This window comes from Miscanthus floridulus, chromosome 2, assembly GCF_019320115.1.
Source record: "Miscanthus floridulus cultivar M001 chromosome 2, ASM1932011v1, whole genome shotgun sequence".
NCBI lineage: Eukaryota > Viridiplantae > Streptophyta > Magnoliopsida > Poales > Poaceae > Miscanthus > Miscanthus floridulus.
The window spans coordinates 72984267-73004187 of record NC_089581.1 but is presented as its reverse complement, the minus strand read 5'-3'; the positions used below and the strand labels follow the sequence as shown (position 1 = coordinate 73004187).

The 19921-nt window shown below is 49.3% G+C and overlaps 1 long non-coding RNA gene across 1 annotated transcript in view; it reads right to left on the bottom strand.

The window, feature by feature from the left end:
• Nucleotides 1–7964: 7964 nt before the first annotated feature.
• LOC136539116 (uncharacterized) overlaps nucleotides 7965–19921 on the bottom strand; it is a 37039-nt gene continuing 25082 nt past the window's right edge. The window contains exon 3 of the long non-coding RNA XR_010779550.1: nucleotides 7965–8212. This is a non-coding gene — a long non-coding RNA (uncharacterized lncRNA). The remainder of the gene's footprint in view (nucleotides 8213–19921) is intronic.

Here is a 19921-nt window from a genome sequence, read left to right as displayed (position 1 = left end):
TGGTAGTGATGATAATGTGAAATGTGGCTTTACCTATGCTTGTCTAGTCATGCTAGCTGCTCAAGGAGGTGGAGTAGATCACGATGGGGCTACGTGCGAGGTGGATTGGGTTATGGTGCGGTAGTGGTGGCGAGCGCTGCCAGTGATGATGTGGCAGCGGCAGCGGCAGCGGCAGTGATGCTTTGCTCTGCTCTAGAGCCACGCATGAGCGAGGTGGAGAGGGCAAGAGTGAAAGTGAGGGCGTGATTGGTCAAGTGCTCGCTGTTGTGGTGCGGCAGGGCTAGCCAGCGTTGGCGTACGGCCGCCAGATGACGCGCCTAGCCTACACGTGGTCGGCCATTGAGCTCGGCCAATTTGAATCAGTGAAGCTGATTCAATCGACTGAAATTGCCATCATCCCTCTCCTCTGTCTCCTAATCTATGGCAAATTTATGAAAACTTTAGTAATACAAAGTGTAGAGCTACATGAGTACTACAAGATTGCTTAAATGAGTTTTTGTCTAATTCACAATGGTTTTCAAACTACAATGCTCCAAAGTAGGCTACTATGAAACTAAAAACTAGCTTTAGATAGCAAAATTTCTAAGTAATTAAACAACATTTCATTGCTACTTTGGAGCTATTTTTGACTATGTTAGGCACTGAATTAGATCATGACCCTAAAACAAAGTTTGTTACCCATGTCAAGAACTACAAATTTTATTAAGGGTGCACTGCCATGCAAATACTCTATTCTATAGTTCAACTTTGGTCCAAGTAGGGTCATGAAAAATGACATTATGAGTAAACTAGGACTTAGAAGCAAAATTGGCCCATGTCATGAATATGAACATTGTTCCATTTACCGTCCTAGATATGTCTAAGGTGTTTTTGTGACCCCACAACCATCCCTTGCATTGGTCACACATGATCACAAGCATATGCATGTATATAATCAACATCACATGTGATAATATGTAAAGATTAAGATGAAATTCCATATGCTAATGCTCATGAATGCTTGGATGATGCTTGTGCTCATGAATGCAAGTGCCAAATGCAATGCTTAACACTAGGGTGTTATAGCCCCTCCCCCTTATAGAAATCTCATCCTGAGATTTGGATGACCTACCATTTTTCATAAAAGGAGGGATAAACCTCACGTAGATAATCTTCTCGTTTCCATGTGGCATCTTGTTCATGGTGGTTATTCCACACCACCTTGTAGAACTTAATGACTTTGCTCTGGGTTACTCTTTCTATCTCTTCTAGCACTCGGATTGGTTTCTCTTCATAAGTCAAATCTGATTGGAGCTTAATATTGGTGGGTTCAATCGCCTCATCAGGCATGCGAAGACATTTCCTCAGCTGAGAAACATGGAAGACATTGAAGATAGCACTCATCTCTGGTGTAAGTTATAACTTGTAGGCTACCTTTCCCTTCCGTTCAATAATCTGATATGGCCCTACATATCTGGGTGCAAGCTTCTTCTTTACTCTAAATCTCTATATACCCCTCATGGGCAAAACTTTTAAGTACACATAATCTCCCACTTCAAAGGTTAGTGGCCTTCTTCTTTTTATCAGCATAACTCTTTTTGTCATGCTTGGGCTGCTTCAATATGGCCTTGTATAGCTCAAACCTATTGTTCGGCTTCCTTGACAAAATCAATACCATAGTACATCCTTTCTCTAGGCTCAACCTAGTTCAAGGGGGTCCTATATTTTCGTCCATAAAGTGCTTCAAAAAGAGACATCTTGATACTCTCTTGGTAACTATTATTGTAAGAGAATTTTGTGAGAGGTAACCACTTCTCCCATGATACCTTAGAGGATATAACACATGCTCTCAACATATCTTCTAAGATTTGATTTACTCGCTTAGTCTGCCTAGAGGTTTACAGATGGTATGCTGAACTTCTAATTAGTTTAGTTCCCAAGGCCTTATGCAAATGTTCCCAAAAGCGAGCTATAAACTATGGTCCTCGATCTGAGATTATGGTCCTTGGTACCCCATGTAACCTCATGATCTGAGAAACATATAGCTCGACATACTTCCTAGTGGGATACTTTATGTTGACCGGTATGAAATATGCTAACTTAGTGAGGCGGTCCACAATGACCCATATGGAATCATGACCCTACTGCGTTTGTGGGAGACCTATAATAAAGTCTATACTTATTTTCTCCCATTTCTAGCCCAGAATGGACAATGGTTGAAGTGGTCCAGTAGGTTTCAGATGATCTAGTATGACCCTACTACAAGTATCACATCTAGCAACATAGGCGGCGATTTCTTTTTTCATCTTGGTCCACCAAAAATAGGTTTTAAAATCTTGATACATTTTGCTACTACCTAGATGGATAGACAACTTAGATGAATGAGCTTCATCTAAAATTTGATTTCTAAGTTCACGGTCCTTTGATACCGCTAGTCGGTCCTTAAACCATAACACACCCTTTTCATCCAACCTAAAATGCTTGGGTTCCTGTTCCTTCATCTTTCTCTTGATATGAAACACACCTACATCTGTCTTCTGTAGTTCGATGATCTTGCTCTCAAGTGAGCAACTAACAGTAATGTTGTGTAGCACAATAGGATGCAATAGATTAAACCCATCTTCCAACAAGGCTTCTAAGGTGTTACAATGAGATTTCTGACTAAGTGCATCTGCTACTACATTGGCTTTTCCCGGATGATAGTGCACTTCCAAATTATAGTCCTTAATCAGCTCTAACCATCTACATTATCTCATGTTTAGTTTAGCTTGAGTGAAGATGTATTTGAGACTTTTGTGATCAGTGTATATGTGACATACATTCCCCAACAAATAATGTCTCCATATCTTCAATGCATGAACAACTATGGCAAGCTCTAAATGATGGGTAGGATAGTTGACTTCATGCATTCTGAATTGTCGAGAAGCATATGCAATAACTCGACCTTCTTGCATAAGCACACACCCTAAACATGTACCTGATGCATCACAGAACACATCAAAAGGCTTTTCAATGTTGAGTTGTACTAGAATAGGAGTAGTGGTTAGTAAGGTTCGTAGAGTGTGAAAAGCAACCTCACACTCTGGAGTCCAATTAAACTTTTCATCCTTCTAAAGTAATCTGATCATGGGCTTAGCTATTTTGGAAAAATCTAGAATGAAATAATGATAATAGCCTGCCAGCCTTAGAAAACTCTAAACTTCATGAACCGAAGTCAGGGCCTTCTAATCCATGACCTCTTGCACTTTAGATGGGTCTACAAAAATTCCATTTTCAGATAATATATGACCCAAGAAAGGTACTTTCCACAACCAGAATTCACACTTGCTAAATTTGCTTACAATTTATGCTCTCTTAGCCTAGATAAGACAATCCTCAAATGCTTTGCTTGGTCTACCTCATTTTTAGAGTAAATTAGGATATCATCAATAAACACAACCACAAACTTATCGAGCTTGGGCATGAATATTGAATTCATTAAATACATGAAATAGGCAGGGGCATTTGTCAGTCCAAAAGACATGACTAAATACTCATACAAGCCATACCTAGTTGAGAAAGTTATCTTAGGTAGATCTTCTGGTCTGATGTTGATCTGGTGGTAGCCTAATCTCAAATCAATCTTAGAGAATACTTTTACTCTTGCCAATTGATCAAACAAAATATCAATATGAGGCAAAGGGTACTTGTTCTTAATGGTTACGGCATTGAGAAGCTTATAGTCAACACACATTCATAATGATTTGTCCTTTTCTTCACAGACAAGGTTGGACAACCCTAGGGAGATGAACTAGGTCGAATGAGACCTTTGTCTAAAAGTTCCTGTAGCTGAATTTTAAGTTCGGCTAACTCATTGGGTGGCATCCTATAGGATCTTCTTGAGATAGGTGCTGTACCTGGCACTAACTCAATCTTAAATTCCACATCCCTATTAGGCGGCAAACTTGGCAACTCATCTAGGAATACATCAGGAAACTCACAAACTACTAGAATATCACAGAGTAGTGGCTTGGATGGCACATGACAAGTTTTGAAGATCAAAACTTTGGGAAAGTGGTATTAGAAAAGCATTACCCTCCTTTGGTTCTTTCAACATAATTGTTCTAGTGGTAGTGTCAATGAGAACTCCAAGACCACTCATCCAACTCATGCCCAATATCACATCTATGGCTAATCCTAGCAATACTATGAGATCCATAGTATACTCCCTCTCTTGTATGGAGATAAGCACATCTCTAACTAATTGGTTTATAGAGATAGTAGCCTCAGATGAACTTATACTATAACCACCCTTGTCTACAACCACTATCTTCTAATCATGCTTAGATGCAAAAGTCTGACTCATAAATGAATGCGAAGCTCCAGAATCTAATAAAATAATTGCGGGGTGTTTGTTTACAAGAAACATACCAGCGGTAACAACTTCTCTCGTGATGATCTCCTCCATGGCTATATATTACACATACCCAGGACGTGCTTTAGGATTGGCTTGCTTTTGGTTGCCTTAATTCTGATTACTGCCCTATTTAGGATAGGGGCACTCTTTGGCCCAGTGGCCCATCTGATTGCAATTGAAGCATGGTTGGTTACTTCTAGGCCCTATTGACCTTCCTTGGCCTACATTACCCTTGGGCATGGCAATGGTGAATGCCCTACAAAATGTCTTCTGAGGGTGATTGGCCCGAGCTTTTTGCTGGGGAGGCCTAAACTTAGGTGCTAGGGGATGGAATTGTGGCCTTGCTACCATGGAAGCCCTTGACTGAGATGAGCCTGAGGCACTCGCCTTAGCGGCTTGCTTGCGGCCTTTTGTTGCCACATGTAAGTTGTTCTGGTTCTCTTGCGTGAGGGCATCGCTGACAAATTCATTATATGTAGCATATCTAGAGTTGGCCATGGTTTTCATCAACTTAGTGCTAAGGCCTCTCTTGAAGCTTTCTATCTTTTTTCTCTTTAGTATCCACAAATGCTGGTGCATATCTGGATAAGTTGTTGAATGCATGCATATACTCAGTGAGAGTCTTTGTCCTCTGTGTCAGCTTCATAAACTCAGCGGCCTTCATCCAAATCTACCCTAAGGGTATATGATGCCCCTAAAGGCTATCTTGAATTGCTCCTAGGTAACATTTGCTCTAGCAGGTATCATAGATAAATAATGAGTCCACCAAATACCTGCAGGCCCCTACAGTTGATGCGATGCATACTTGGCCTTCATCATTTCGGTGACCCTCAATAGACAGAACTTCTATTCAATAGTGTTCAACCACTCATCAGCTTGGAGTGGTTCTTCTGCCTCTTTAAAGATAGGAGGCTTAGTCTCCAAAAAGTCCTTAAATGTACTGTATTGATTGAGTTCTGGCCCCTGATTTTGCTAGTGGGCACAGGCAGTATTCTACGCAATGAGGCGCAACATTTCTTTCATTGCTCGCTGATTCCCCAAGAATTGCATGAAAAACTCATTTGTGGAGGGTGGTGGTGGTGGTGGTAGGTCACCATCATTGCCACCTTGGCTAGTACCTGTCCTAGCGCGAGTGCGAGTCATCTACAAAATTGTAACAATAAGTGATTATTAGCTGATGTCAAGAAATTGCAGAAGAATTATGTAATCATGCCAAACTGAATTTGCTGGAGAGAATCTAAGTTCATACAATAAAATAGAGGCACAATAATTCATTCTCACAACATGACATCACCAATTTGATCACTTATCATACTCGCAATATGTTTGCATGCATGGCACATTTTTACAGTAAAACAAAACTAGAATTTCATTAGAGTTCTACCCATAGTGGACCAACATACAAGATTCCAATATTACATTAACGATACATCTGAAGACCGAAACTTAAATCACATGTCCATTCCATAAAAAATCAAAAAAGATAAGGAGCTACCACATCCAGCTAAGCACTATAGCTGAGTTATGCCTCGGAGTGGTCACTATCAGCACCGAACATAGCATTTGCCTTGTCATTGTCCATAGGCACAAGTTGTTCTTCCTCTTCCTCTTCCCAACCATCATCTTCCACGAACATTTCTAGATCTTCCTCTTCTTCTTCCATGGCTACTGGTGGAGGAATAGGAATAATGATGTTGTTGAGGCGATGAACATCATGCTGAAGCTCCGCAATGGTGATCTAGTGCTCCTAAATCTGATGCTGATACTCCACGTCCCTCTGACGGTAGTCATTCTCTCGCCGCCCAGCTAGAACCATAGTCATAGTCCTAGCCTCCTCTCTAGCCTCTACAAGATGGTAGGCCTCATCCCTCTATAGGATGGCCTGCACCCTCTGAGCATGAGTGACCCGTGTCTTTCCTATGCTGCGTTCCTATCTGCAACAACATTTTCCATCTGAGTCTAAAGGGCTCCCAATGCTGTATGAGCATCAGCAGTGTCCCAAAGAGCCTCCCTAGTTGTCTTCTTGTGCTTATGCACATGCTTCTTCATCCTTCATTGTATTTCCCTAGCTTCCATGAGCTTGTTCACACAGATGTTATAAGACTCTTGCCAGACATAGCGGGTGTCTTCTTAGGCATAAAAGATTTGCATGACAGCAAACATGGCATTCATAGCAGGACTCAAGCTCTATGCCCACTTGTCACGGTCCTACACCATAGAAACACGGTCATGCTGCCTCCAAACTGCTGTAGCTAGATCCACCTGAGGAATAGATCCCGCTGCACTATTGGTGAGTGAATCACCATGCTGCTGACAAAGTGTGCTCAAGAACTCAAAGGCTGCCACTTGATTGCCTTCCCAAGGGGTTCTTCTCTCAGACTCTGCTTTCTAGCCCAGGTATTACGGTGCCCATGTACAAGCTAGGATGGACACTTGCACCTCAAACCATGGTTCCTCCTACACATGCCTCTATGTCCAAAAGTATTAGGGTGGCTCTGTGTACCCCACAAAGTGCAACACTCTCCAGAGCAAGGCAGGTGTGCCAAAGATACCCAAGAATGCCTCATTCCCTTCTAGTGGGTAATAGGCTGCCATCTGCAGCAAAAATGGTGCAACTCTCATAAAAACAACATTATAATAGAAAAAGAGTTACTTAACCAAATAAGAAACTTATAAGGGGAGGAACAATGCAAGTATGTAATGAATGATTTATCATGATGCATGCACGTTCCATACGTCCTCACAAATTTAGGAAAATTGAAACTTCTAGCGGCATACATGGTGGCATACATACGTTCTCTCATAAATAACATAACTAGTCGGGCTACACATTTCGTTTTTAGCGTACCTGCACAAGAATTTCATTTCAGCCTAGCCCCACAATTATATCTACAGAAATGAACATCTGGGCTGTAGGTTGTAAGCTAAGTACTACCATATATATATACTCATATATATATACTTTTGTATCAAAGCTACCCAAAAGTAAATATGTCCTATATATACATATAAGTATGCATATATAGCGTATCAAAGCTAACCCACAATTAAATACCTCCGTATATATATGCGACATATATATACTTTAGTATCAAAACTACCTCTCCCCTTAGACCGCACGCTCACATCTTGCTATCATGCCACTCATCATCTTACCTTGGGCGTAGAGGTATTTGATCCATACATTACTACTCAAGTGAATGCATCCATACAATAGCACATCATATGGACGACGAAAATAAAAACCCCCATGTTAGTACTTATTTAGACACATGAAATCCTTAACTGGGCGCACCTATATATATAACTATAAGTTGCCAAAAACTAGTTTTAGAAAACAAAAACCTTTGTTTTAAATACACATGTGGCAAATAATGTTAAATCTTGCTCTAATACCAGCTGTGACAGAACCGACAAATTTATAAGAGCACAAGCACAATGGCAACCACCGAAATGATCGCACTGTCATACTTGAGCCCATATAAACCCGGTAGTCTATTGAGTACCATGAAGGGTCTTATTCATCTCCAACATACAACCAAGATCGTACATGATTCAACATACCTATCACATATTACATAAAGTTCACAATTACCTCACCATACATCAGAGTATAATTAAAGTTATTACAAACCAAGTTCAAATGAAGCAATAGCAGAAGCAAATATAGTTTGAAACAAACATCTCACACCATCATTTAGATACTTTGCCAGTTTATGATCACAACCCATAAAAGCATCATAAAGGATTTAATGAGAAGTGCCCTACCCAGGGCCTACTCCTCATCCACGGCAGGACAGAAGCAGTTCTTACAATATCCATGATAGTCTGTTTTATCTGCAACAAGTGGGGAAATAAACCCTTAGTATAAGAAGGTACTCAGCTAGACATATCCATCATAAACCAAAAATAATGTGACTCCAAGGATCATGCAAGGCTTTATAAGTGAAGCTAGTTTGACAATATTTTGCATAAAAAGCCACTAGTTCAACTATACATTTTATAATTCAGGTATCAAGTTAATTATAGCTATTCACCTATAGATTAACAACTAACATATGCCAAACATGTGATATATCATTATGTAGCATCACAATAATAACCATAGCCAGTGTAGCATTCCCCTGTCCAATATAACCATCAAATTCCATAGTCCAGTTACTATGATGCTGGGACTAGTTGAGTTTCTCACTATCTGGGAGAGACGGCGATTTGAATCGGTTGCAACCAGCTAGGCAGTTATTCCTAACGCAAACCCACACTTCCCCCATCGGGGCCATGTTGGGTCACCTTTGGTACAACTCAGGTACACATTTCATGGGTTCAATCAGCGCCGCACAACTAGGGACTACTAGTTGCCAGGACATTCAGGCCCGGCCTCCCTTGATCTCATTTCTGGCTTCCCACATATCCTTACTACCATCTAGAGTGCGCACTCTAATAGAATGAGGCCCGGCCTGAGTTGAGCTACTCGGCTTCGTGGTCGGAATGAGTTATTCGACCAGCTAAGTGAGAGACATGCGTTCAATCTTGATAGAAGCGCCAACAACAATACGATCCTTAATAGACACTAACAGGACCAACATAACCAAACCAACACCATTGCATATAAGTTCCCACCTGGTCACCACTTAATAACACCCCATGGTTATTTTCCATGATAGCAAATATAGCCAACTGTGCTTTGGTATCCACCTATATCTCGCAGGTGATAGGAAATCACCCGACTTCTACCGGTCTAAGCATGTCTAAGCATATGTTCGATCCTGGACCTACATAGGGTTCAAGGTATATTTCTAGACAAGGTAGTTCTATGCATCAAGTGTTTCCAACCAACTCTTATAACCTAATGCATCAAACATAAATGACTCAAGTGATATTTGTAAAAACATAGGAGGCTTAGAATGCTCCAGGGCTTGCCTTTCAGAAAGGAGGTAGGCCTGTGATCGGGGCACTCCGTTAATTCCTTAGGATCCTACTCCTTGCTTTCACGGCTACCTACTATGGTGCCTCCTGATTCTCCTCCTCCTCTACCTCAAACTCCAATAGTGTGATTCCGTCTAGCGATCCTATATGCATGAGCGCAAAATAAGATACAAGAATGCATGGTAATGATATGGATGATATGATATGATTCATAAACATAAATGTCCTTCACAACAAGGTATTTGGGTGATTACAAGATTAACATTCTTTGACTGAGTAGGTGCATATGTCATCTCTAGTAATTTAACAAACACCTATTTAGTATTTTCTGGGCTACAAGACACCAACTACTTATTTTCACCATAACTGGAGTTTTATACACCCAAATAACATGGTATTGGACTTTATGGAAACCTTATAAAATTGTCTACAACTTTATTGTAATCATCTCAAGGTGATTCAGTAGCTATCTATGTGTCACTGTTTTGGACTGGGGGATCCTCAACCAACTCGTAAATTTGTACTACGTGTTCCCGATCCCGGATGGTGATGTAAAGAGACACAAGGTTTATACTAGTTCGGGCAATCAGTGCTTGACATCCAGTTCAAGAGATTGATCTTGTATTCCTTGCACCGAAGTGCTTGTAGTAGGGGGTTACAAGCTGGGTGAGAGAGGGAGCTAGTCCCAGGTCTCGACGTGGAGTGATGCGGACTGCTTGAGACATTGCTCTCAAGCAGCAGGGGAGTGTGCGTGTTACTTCAGTGGGTGCGTGTGCCCTCTCCCCAGAAATGGCCCAAGTCCTTTCCTTTTATAGTTGAAGAGAGGACAAGGGTAGTACATGTGCTAACTATACGGTGTTGTGCGAATGGAGGCGGCCTGTCCAAGCCCTGTAGCCTGTTCCTATGGCTGCGTGGTTGTCGGAGTGGTCTATCCTTAAAGCGCTGGAGCGACGTGCTAGTCACATCTGATCCTATGCATCATGGGAGCTCTAGGGCTACCTCGAAGCGAGTGCGGCGGTCGACGTGCGGGTCGCTGTAGATTGTCGGCGCACGAAACCTAGGCTAGGTTGGTGCCGAGGCCGAACCATGGTGGGGGTCTTGGCAGACATGAATCTCGAGATGGCCGAGGCCCTGATGTAGGGTGCCGAGGCTCGTAGGGAGCGGTCGGTCTGGCCATGTTGTCTTCGGGGTGGGTGTTACAGGGCATAGCGTAGCGCTAGCGCTGATCGTGGGCACAGCGCTAGAACACAGTGGCCGGTAATCCCCACCATGCCTTGTCTTAGCCGGTATGGTGTTGATGTGACTCCTTATCCCATTGGCCACCCCGTGGTGTCGAGCCGTCATCCGGCTGAGATCGCAGGAGTGGTTGGCGCATTAATGGGACGTGACACGCTATTGGGAAGACTGGTCAAGGCGGGAGCGATGGGCTATTAACAAGCCATCCTCGAGCGATATGGAGAATCGCTATCTTGTTCGAGGCTGTGCGCGCGGGGCCTCGGGCAGGACGAAGATTGGGCTCCTTGCCGAGACCTCCCGCGAGAGGCCTCGCGTGAGGTGGAGATTTGTCAGGGCGTAGAGACCTCCCGTGCGAGGCTTCAGGCAAGGCGGAGAGCCAATGGGTTCGAACAGGGCCGGGGGTGAACCCACGGCCTACCCTCTGGCTTTGTTGTTGATAGGGTTTAAGTGACTCTTTTGGTGTACGCTCGGGGTACCTCGTTCTATAGTACCCGACAGTAGCCCCCGAGCCTTAGGGGGAGTGCGAGCACTCTTCCTGAGGGTTTGTCGAGACTTGGCTTGCAGCCACTCCTGTTGGGATTGTGTTTTGCTTTTTGAGGTTTTGATGGGTGCGCATGAGCGCACCCGCCGGGTGTAGCCCCCGAGGCCCTAGAGGAGTGGATTTACTCCTCTAGGGGCTTTTTTCATGTTTGAGTGAGAAGTTTTTATCGTATTTGCCGAGCCCACAAGTATGAGTTTGGGTCGCGGGGTTTCGACAAGGTTGAAGGGAGAGCCCCCTAGCCTGTGCATGAAGCAAGAGGGCAATCAAGGGTGCCCCTGACTTTTTGTGTGGCCCTCATGCTTCCTTTTCGCTCGGAAGGAGGGGTGAAATGTGTTAGGCTACCCTCGGTGGGCATGAGTGGTGGCACTTCTGGTGAGCTGTTATCGGGTAAGTCCGAGTAGAGGCCCATGCCCTGTTCGCTAGGGGACGGCTAGTGGTCCAGAGACATGCTCCAAGAGTACCGAAGGGTTTCTCTAGTGGGTGCTGAGGTCGTTCGCTGGGCCCTGGTGGCTTGGTGCCTCCCTACGGTGGGATCCCATTCGGAGACCTCCCTGCCAGTCTCAGACATGACTTAGGATGTCCCGAGCGATTGTTTGCTCAGGCCTTGGCCATATGTGGGCTCGCCCATAGTCGTCCCTGACTCTATTGCCTTGGGGCGGCTGTTGAAACCTTAGGGGGCCCAGCCTTCGAACCCCTAGACTGTAACGGGCTCAGTGCCCTTTATCGTGTTTGTAACGAAACTTCCAGCGTGGGCTTAGGTCGTTTGTCTTTGTCTTGGGTGCAGGAGGAGCCCCCGAGCCTCTGCCCAGAGTGAGAGGGCGGTCAGGGGTCCCCCTGGCTTTTTCATTTGACCCTCACATATCCTTTTCGTTCGGACGGAGGGGTTGTTTGCCGAGCCCATTCAGGCATGAGCCTGGGCCGCTAGGTCTCAGCAAGGTTGTAGGAACAGCCCCCTAGCCTTTGCATGGAGCGAGAGGGCCATCGGGAGTTCCCCTGGCTTTTTGTACGCCCCTCGCGCGTGAGGGTTTGTTTGTCGAGGTCCCTTTGGGTGCGAGCCTGGGTCGCAGGGTCTTGGCATATCTACAGGAAGGGCTCCCTAGCCTCTGCATGGAGCGAGAGGGCCATCAGGAGCTCCCCTAGCTTTTTGTATGACCCTCGCGCTTCCTTTTCGCTCAGAAGGAGGGGTTGTTTTGTCGAGACCCCTCGAGTACGAGCCAGGGTCGCTAGGTCTCGACAAAGTTGTAGGAAGAGCCCCCTAGCCTCTGCATGGAGCAAGAGGTCCATCAGGGGTTCCCCTAGCTTTTTGTATGACCCTCACGCTTCCTTTTTGCTCGGAAGGAGGGGTGGAATGTGCTAGGCTACCCTCGGGGGGCACGAGCGATGGCACTTTCGGTGAGCTGTTATCGGGTAAGTCCGAGTGGAGGCCCATGCCCCATTCGCTAGGGGATAGCTAGTGGTCTAGAGACGCACTCCAAGAGTACCAGAGGGTTTCTCTAGTGGGTGCCGAGGCCGTTTGCTGGGCCTTGGTGGCTCGGCGCCTCCCTATGATGGGATCCCATTCGAAGACCTCCCTATCGATCTCGGACACGACTTAGGGCGTCCCAAGCATTTTGCTTGCTTGGGCCTTAGCCCCATGTGGGCTCACCCGTGGTTGTCCCTGACTCTATTGCCCTGGGGCAGCTATCGAAACCCCTAGGGGCCCAGCCTTCGAACCCCTGGACCATAATAGGCTCAGCGCTCGGTTCCTTCATCTGAAAGGAATAGGGCGGGGGGAATATCTTCCCCATCGGCTCAGCAACGGCTGGTGCGCCTTTTGAGGCGGTTTTCTGGGGAGATAGAATGACGCCGGCTGCCACAGCGGTTGGGCGTGACGTGGTGGATGGGACATAAATGTTCCCGCAATTAATGAGAAAAAGGTGGGCACGTGGGCGGTAAAATCAGATCGCGGTTAACCACACCAGATCCGAGGGAAACTTCCCCAATTTCATCGCCCGTCCATTTCGCCTTTACCCTGCATAAATACGCAACGAGCCCCGCCCTTCCTCACCTCACCTTGCCTGCGTTAGTTCTGCCCCCATCGAGCCGTCGCTAGAGCAGCGGGAGTCGGGAAGAAGGGAGAAGGGTGAGCCAGGGAGAGAGAGAGAAACTCACCACCGCATTTGAACCCTCCACCGCACTCATGGCTGGCGACATCATTGTCATCGAGGCGGACCCTTGGGATCCATCTGATGTCACCATGGAGATGCTTCAGTTGCTCATCGATGGCGGACTCCTTCGTCCGGTGACGGACCCCAATAGGCCAGAGTGGATCGCTCCATCAGGCGAGCCAGAGCCGAGGCCTTGTGACGGTTACATCGTGAGCTTCGTCTCCTTTCACGAGCGCGGCCTTAGCGTTCCGGCAGATTGGTTCATGCGGGCGCTCCCGCACTACTATGGCATGGAGCTCCACAACTTCAACCCCAACTCCATCGCGCAGGCGGCCATCTTCATCGCTGTCTGCGAGGGGTACTTGGGGATTGCTCCCCATTGGGAGTTGTGGCTCAATCTCTTTCGGGTGGGGCACACCACTAAGCCAACAGGCACGTCGGGCATGAGGAAAGTGGTGAGGGCTGGCGGCTGCACTCTCCAAGTGTGTCAGGACCGCCAGCACCTCTACATCCCGACCTAGCTCGTGTCATCTAATCATCGATGGTACACGAGCTGGTTCTATCTTCGCAACAACGACAGAGGACTTCCCCCCTACACTGGGCGGATTGTGGGGAGCTGCCCAGAGAGGTGGAAGTATGGCGTCCTGAGGGAGGATTAGCCCAAGCTACAGCCGCTTCTAGAGGGGCTGGAGAGGCTACTAGGCCGTGTCCTTACTATGGCCATGGTCGTGGCTGCCTTCCACCACCGGAGGGTGCTGCCGCTGATGACTCAGCGGCGGCGCCTGTTCGAGATGAGGTCGGGCGAGCCAAACGAGGGCATCTAGATGTCCTCCGCCCTTTCCGATGAAGAAATTCTTCGCCAGGTGGGGGAGACGGTGGAGGCAAAGCTGAGGGGTGGCAACCTGACCCCCATCACAATGCGCCCATCGCGAGGGTTCCTTTCGCTGGTAAGTCGCACGCCGCTGCAGCCCCCAAGCCTCCTCCGTTTCTCCTTACTTCTCGTTCCCTTATGCACATTCACCGTTCCCGCAGGGGATGAGGGACGTGCGTGCCTCTCCGCCGCCCGTTCCCAAGGACGCGAGGCGGCGGGCGATCAACCGGGTGCACGCCGAGGCACAGAAAAAGCAGAAGGACATCAAGGCGGTGAAGCGCACGAAGAAGATCCTCGTGCGCGAGGAACTGGATAAGCGCCGCTGGCAGCAAAGGAAGGATGGCCTCCCGTTGGAGGAGTCCCTATCGCTGTCGATATCGACGGATGCCTCAGATGGGGATGGCGAGGGCGAGATGGGGCGGGGTCCCCTGGACCATCTCCCTAACATAGGGGAGACAGTGCCCGGGGCGTCGGCCAGCATCTCGGCGCTCCTAAGAGGAGGAGGAGGAGCCGACTCAGGGTTGGCAATTGCCCGCTCTAGGGCTGAGGCCGACATGCCCGAGGCATGGGCGTTGGGCAAACATGCCGTCAGCCCGGTGGGCTCGGCGGCTGCGGTGGAGTAGGTGACGGCGGTGGCGACGCAACTACCCCCGCAGAGGACTGAGGGGGCACCGGGGTCCATTAAGGACCAACCGGCGCCGATGAACATGGAGGTCGTGCCTCTGCCACTGCCATCGCCTTTGCAGACAAGGGTCATCGTGCCGAAGCGGTTGTCGCCCTGCTCGAGGTAGGTGTATTTTTGGTGGAGTCGCAGTGCTTTCCGTTTGTTCTTTTGTCTTGTGCTAACCCTGTAAACTTTTTGTCCTTAGCCAAAAGTGACCTATGGAGGTGCCTACCTTGGCGCCCCTAAAAGCGCTCAAGGTTAACCCCGGCTCTACCGCCCACTGGGTGGCAGAGGCGCAAGCCGCCCTACAACGTGGTGCGGCATCGGCGAGGGCCAACCCGAAGGAGCCAGCCACCCAAGGAGGGGCTGCCGAGGCGGCCCTAACACAGGAGGGGGAGGGAGCGCCTCTGCCCCGCGATGGCGAGGCCCATGGGTCAGATGAGGCCGAGGTTCCTTTGGCCGCCGAGGCCACCGGGATTGAGGTCCCCAAGGTTTTGCATGCCGGGGCGACGGAGGCCGAGGCGCCTAGGACCATCGAGGCCGCTATGGTGGGCACTGGAGCCCCCGCGACCACCGAGGCCACGGTGGTAGGGGCCAGAGCCCCCAGGACCACCAAGGCCATGATGGTGGAGGCCAGAGCCCCTGGGACCACCGAGGCCACGATGGCGGAGGCCGGAGCCCCTAGGACCACCAAGGCTGACATGATCGCGGTGAGGCCGTTGGTCCAGGAAGTGGAGACAAAGGCAGCGGTGGCCTCGGTGGCACCCTTGGTTCAAGGCCCGCCGTCGTTGTGGGAGAGCGCCCAGGAGATTGAGGTCCTTCCGATCTCCTCTGATGATACTTCCCGGGCATAGGAGATGGCGGACGCCGAGGTGGCTAGGGCCGTGGAATAGCCAGTTCTGACCCCAGGCGAGGGAAGCTCGGCCCTCGCGCGGGTGCGACCCGAGCTCCACGGGTGGAATCACCCGCATGTCCTGTGGCAAAGCCAGGATGATCCTGAGGCAGAGCCTCTATTTGCCCTCAAGAACGCGACCAAGGGTAGTCGCTGGGACACGTTCGAGCAGTACCTCCAGCTGGTGGAGCGGTCACTACGGACGGCGCTGTCTATGGTGGCCAATGATCTGCCCGGAGTCGCCTAGGTTTGTGCTTTCTTTTCTTACGTGGTGGTCTTTTCCCGAGTTTTCTTTTTAGGGATTGACCCTTGTTCTATTTCTCCCAGGAGCTCGAGACCCGGTCCCTTGGGAAGTCAGTCTTTCTTTGGTGGGAGAGGGACGTCTGGGACCAGCTTCAGCGGCAGAAAGGCCTTCTTGCTGGCGCGAATGAGCTCCTATCGGTGCAGAGCGTAGAGGTGGAGGACCTCCGGCTTCGTTGTGCCAATGCGAAGGTCGAGGTGGTCACGACCCAGGAGCAGGTTGCCCCTCTGGCGGCATGGGTCAAGGAGTTGGAGGAGGAACTCACCTGCATGGCCAGTGATCGGGATGCCTTCAAGTCTCGAGCCAAAGAAGCCACGGCCTCGGGCAAGGCTCTTGCTGGGCAGCTAGGAGCAGAACAGAGTGCGCACCAGCTGACAAAAAGTGCTTTGGATGAGGCCCTTGCAGCGGCTGAGGCCTCGCAAACCGAGGCTGTGGTTTGGAGGGGAAAGGCTGAGGGTGAGTCCTAGTCCCCTTGTTTTATTCTCTTTTTCTTATGTTCGCTCCCTAACTTCCTGATGTGACATAGAGCTGGGGAGTGAAGCTTCTAGGGCAGCCAAGGCTTCTCAGGTCGAGGCCCAGCGCCTAAAGGAGGAGGCCATCATTTCCCAGGCCAAAGCCCTACGATGGAAGGAGGAAGTCGAGGCCTCTTGGGTTGAGGCCTGACACTGGGAGCAGAAGGCCAAGGGTGAGTTCCGTAGGCTTCCGTCCTTATTTGGCTTGTTTTTCCTCTCGCTCAACCCCATTCCATTTCCTATGGTGTAGAGTCAGAGGCGGAGGTCACCCGGGCCGCCGAGGCTTCTGTCGCGGTGCAAACGGTGCTCGAGACCAAGATCAAGGAGCACGACACGCTAAAGGGTGCCATTCGTGCCACCTGTGATGCCCTGGTGGTCGAGGGGGTTCAGTCAGGTAGCTCCCTTGGGAGCTATCTGATTGCACTAAGCGGTCAAGTGCGTGAGCGGCTCTGAGGAGCGCTACATACGGGCGTCAAGCGCGCACTGGCCGTCATCGCCTCGCACTACGTCGGTGTTGACCTCCAAGCCATCAGCGATGGCTATGTCTTGCCCGATGATGATGATGAGGCCGACGAGGTGGTGACGAAGCTGTTGGAGGCGACAAAAGGCCCTGGCATGGCACTGGCAACATTGTTTGAAGAGGAGGTGGTCCCTCCCCCGCCGTCTGTCGATGCCGGAGGTCCTGAGCCTTGACCTGGGCCTAAGCGGCCATGTAAATAGAGTAGGAATTAACTTTGTATCGTAACGCTTGTGGCCATCGAGGCCTTTCTTTTAAAGTACTCATGTTTCTTTAATCATTTGTCTTGTATTTCTGAGCCTCTACCCTCTTGTTGTCTCTGATCTGGTTTCTTTGCAAAAAACCTCCTTGGAGCCTAAGCCGTCCCCTAGGCGAAAGGTGGTGAGGGAGTGTCGTAGCCTGGAGGCTTAGGCCATCTCGCGACTCTACCGGCCTTCTGGCCCAGAGATGGGCTTTTGGTCCTTGGGTTTTCCACAACCGATTCGTCAGAGCGTGCTAGAGGGTTTGGCATAGGAATTTTTTCAAAAAATGACTAAAAAATGGTGCGTGGGACTTAGGGGGAATCCCCCATCTAGCCCCTGAGGGAGATTTGGTTCTACAGAGGCAGAGCTGAGTCTCCCTTATAGTGTCATCGTATTGTCAAGACCAACGATAGGCTCGGGGGGATTCTCAAAAAATTAGAACTAAAGAATGCTTTTCAATTGTATTCCGAGAAACAATATATACAATGCTTGGAATTTTAAGGGTAAAAGCGATGTAGTTGTTCTATATTCCAAGTGTTGGTGAAGATTTTGCCCTTCTCATTGGCTAGCTTGTAGGTTCTGAGCTTCAGCACTTGGGCGATGATGTATGGTCCTTCCCATGGCGGGGTCAGCTTGTGGCGACCCTTGTTGCTCTGCGCCAGCCTCAACACCAGCTCGCCTACCTTCAAGTCTCGTCTTCGGATGCACCGGACCTGATAGCGCCATAGGGTTTGCTGGTATTTAGCCGAGTGTAGCAGCGTGACATCTCGGGCTTCCTCCAGTTGGTCAAGGGCGTCCTCTCGGGTGGTGCGGTTGCTTTGTTCATTATAGGCCTATAGCCTTGGGGAACCATATTCTAAGTCAGTGGGGAGGATGGCCTTGGCCCCATAGACCAGGAAGAAAGGCGTGAACCTCGTGGCTCGGCTTGGAGTGTTCCTCAGGCTCCAGATGACCAATGGGAGTTCGGCGAGCCATTTCTTGCCAAGCTTCCTCAACCGATTGTAAATTCTTGGCTTGAGGCCTTGTAGGATCATGCCGTTGGCACGCTCTACTTGGTCGTTGGTCCTTGGGTGTCCTACGGCCGACCAGGCCACACGGATGTGGTGGTCATCATAGAACATCAATAATTTTTTGGCGGTGAACCGTGTCCCGTTGTCAGTGATGATGGTGTTAGGGACCCCGAACCTGTGGATAATGTTAGTGAAGAACAACACTGCTTGCTCGGATTTGATTCAATTGATTGGACGAGCCTCGATCCATTTGGAGAACTTATCGATTGCTACTAGTAGATGGGTGTAGCCCCCGAGGGCCTTTTGTAGAGGCCCGACCATGTCGAGCCCCCACACGGCGAACGACCACGTAATGGGGATGGTTTGGAGGGCCAGGGCTAGGAGGTGCATCTACTGAGCATAGTACTGGCATCCTTCGCAGGAGCGTACTAGCTTGGTGGCGTCGGCAACCGCTGTCGGCCAGTAGAACCCTTGGTGGAAAGCATTTCCGACGAGCGTCCGAGGCGCCGCATGGTGCCCGCAGGCCCCTGCGTGCAAGTCCCAAAGCAGGGCTTGGCCTGCCTCAGTGGTGATGCATCGTTGAAGGACACCGGAGGGACTTCGCCTGTATAATTCGCCATTGCAGAGGACGTAAGTCTTGGCTCACCATGCAAGCTGTCGGGCTTTGATCCTGTCACTAGGAAGCTCTCCTCGAGCAAGCCAATCAAGGAACGAGATTCGCCAGTCCACGCCCTAGTCAGCCTAGGGAGGCTCGGTGTTGACTCCCATGACCTTGAGCTTGGTTGAGAGAGTGTCGGTAGCGGAGGAGGCATCAAGCCTCGTGGTGGTTTCGGTAGGTGGGCCCCCTTCTGCTACTGAGGCGTAGTCGATGGAAGGCTTGTGGAGGTCTTTGGCAAAGACGTTCGGGGGGATTGGAGCCCGTGCTGAGGCCATCTTTGCCAGTTCATCCACGGCCTCATTGTATTTCCGCGTGATGTGGTTGAGCTCAAGACCGTCAAACTTGTCTTCCAGGCGGCATACCAGCTTGTAGTACGCCTCCATTTTGGGGTCGAGGCAGTTTGACTCCTTCATGACTTGATCGACGATGAGCTATGAGTTGCCCAGGATGTCGAGACGCCATACTCCAAGTTCGATGGCAATCAGTAGGCCGTTGACGAGGGCCTCATATTCAGCTACGTTGTTGGAGGCGGCAAAATGGAGCCAAACCATGTAGTGCATGTGTACTCCGAGGGGCGAGATGAAGAGCAGACCCGCGCCTACCCTGGTCTTCATCAGAGACCCATCGAAGTACATGGTCCAGCATTCTATCTGGATTTGAGCAGGTGGCAATTGGGTGTCGGTCCACTCAGCCACAAAATCGGCCAAGACCTAAGACTTAATCGCTTTCTGAGGCGCAAAAGTCAAGGCTTCCCCCATAAGCTCGATGGCCCACTTGGCTATCCTGCCTGAGGCTTCCCAGTTATGGACTATCTCTCCCAAGGGGAAAGACGATACCACGGTCACTGGGTGGGACTCAAAGTAGTGACGTAGCTTGTGCCGGGCCAGGATTACGGCGTAGACTAGCTTCTGGATGTGGGGGTAGCATGTTTTGGTCTCGAAGAGCACTTCGCTGATGAAGTAAACAGGTCGTTGGGTGGGTAGATCATGCCCCTCTTCCTGCCTTTCTACTACTACGGCAGCGCTGACC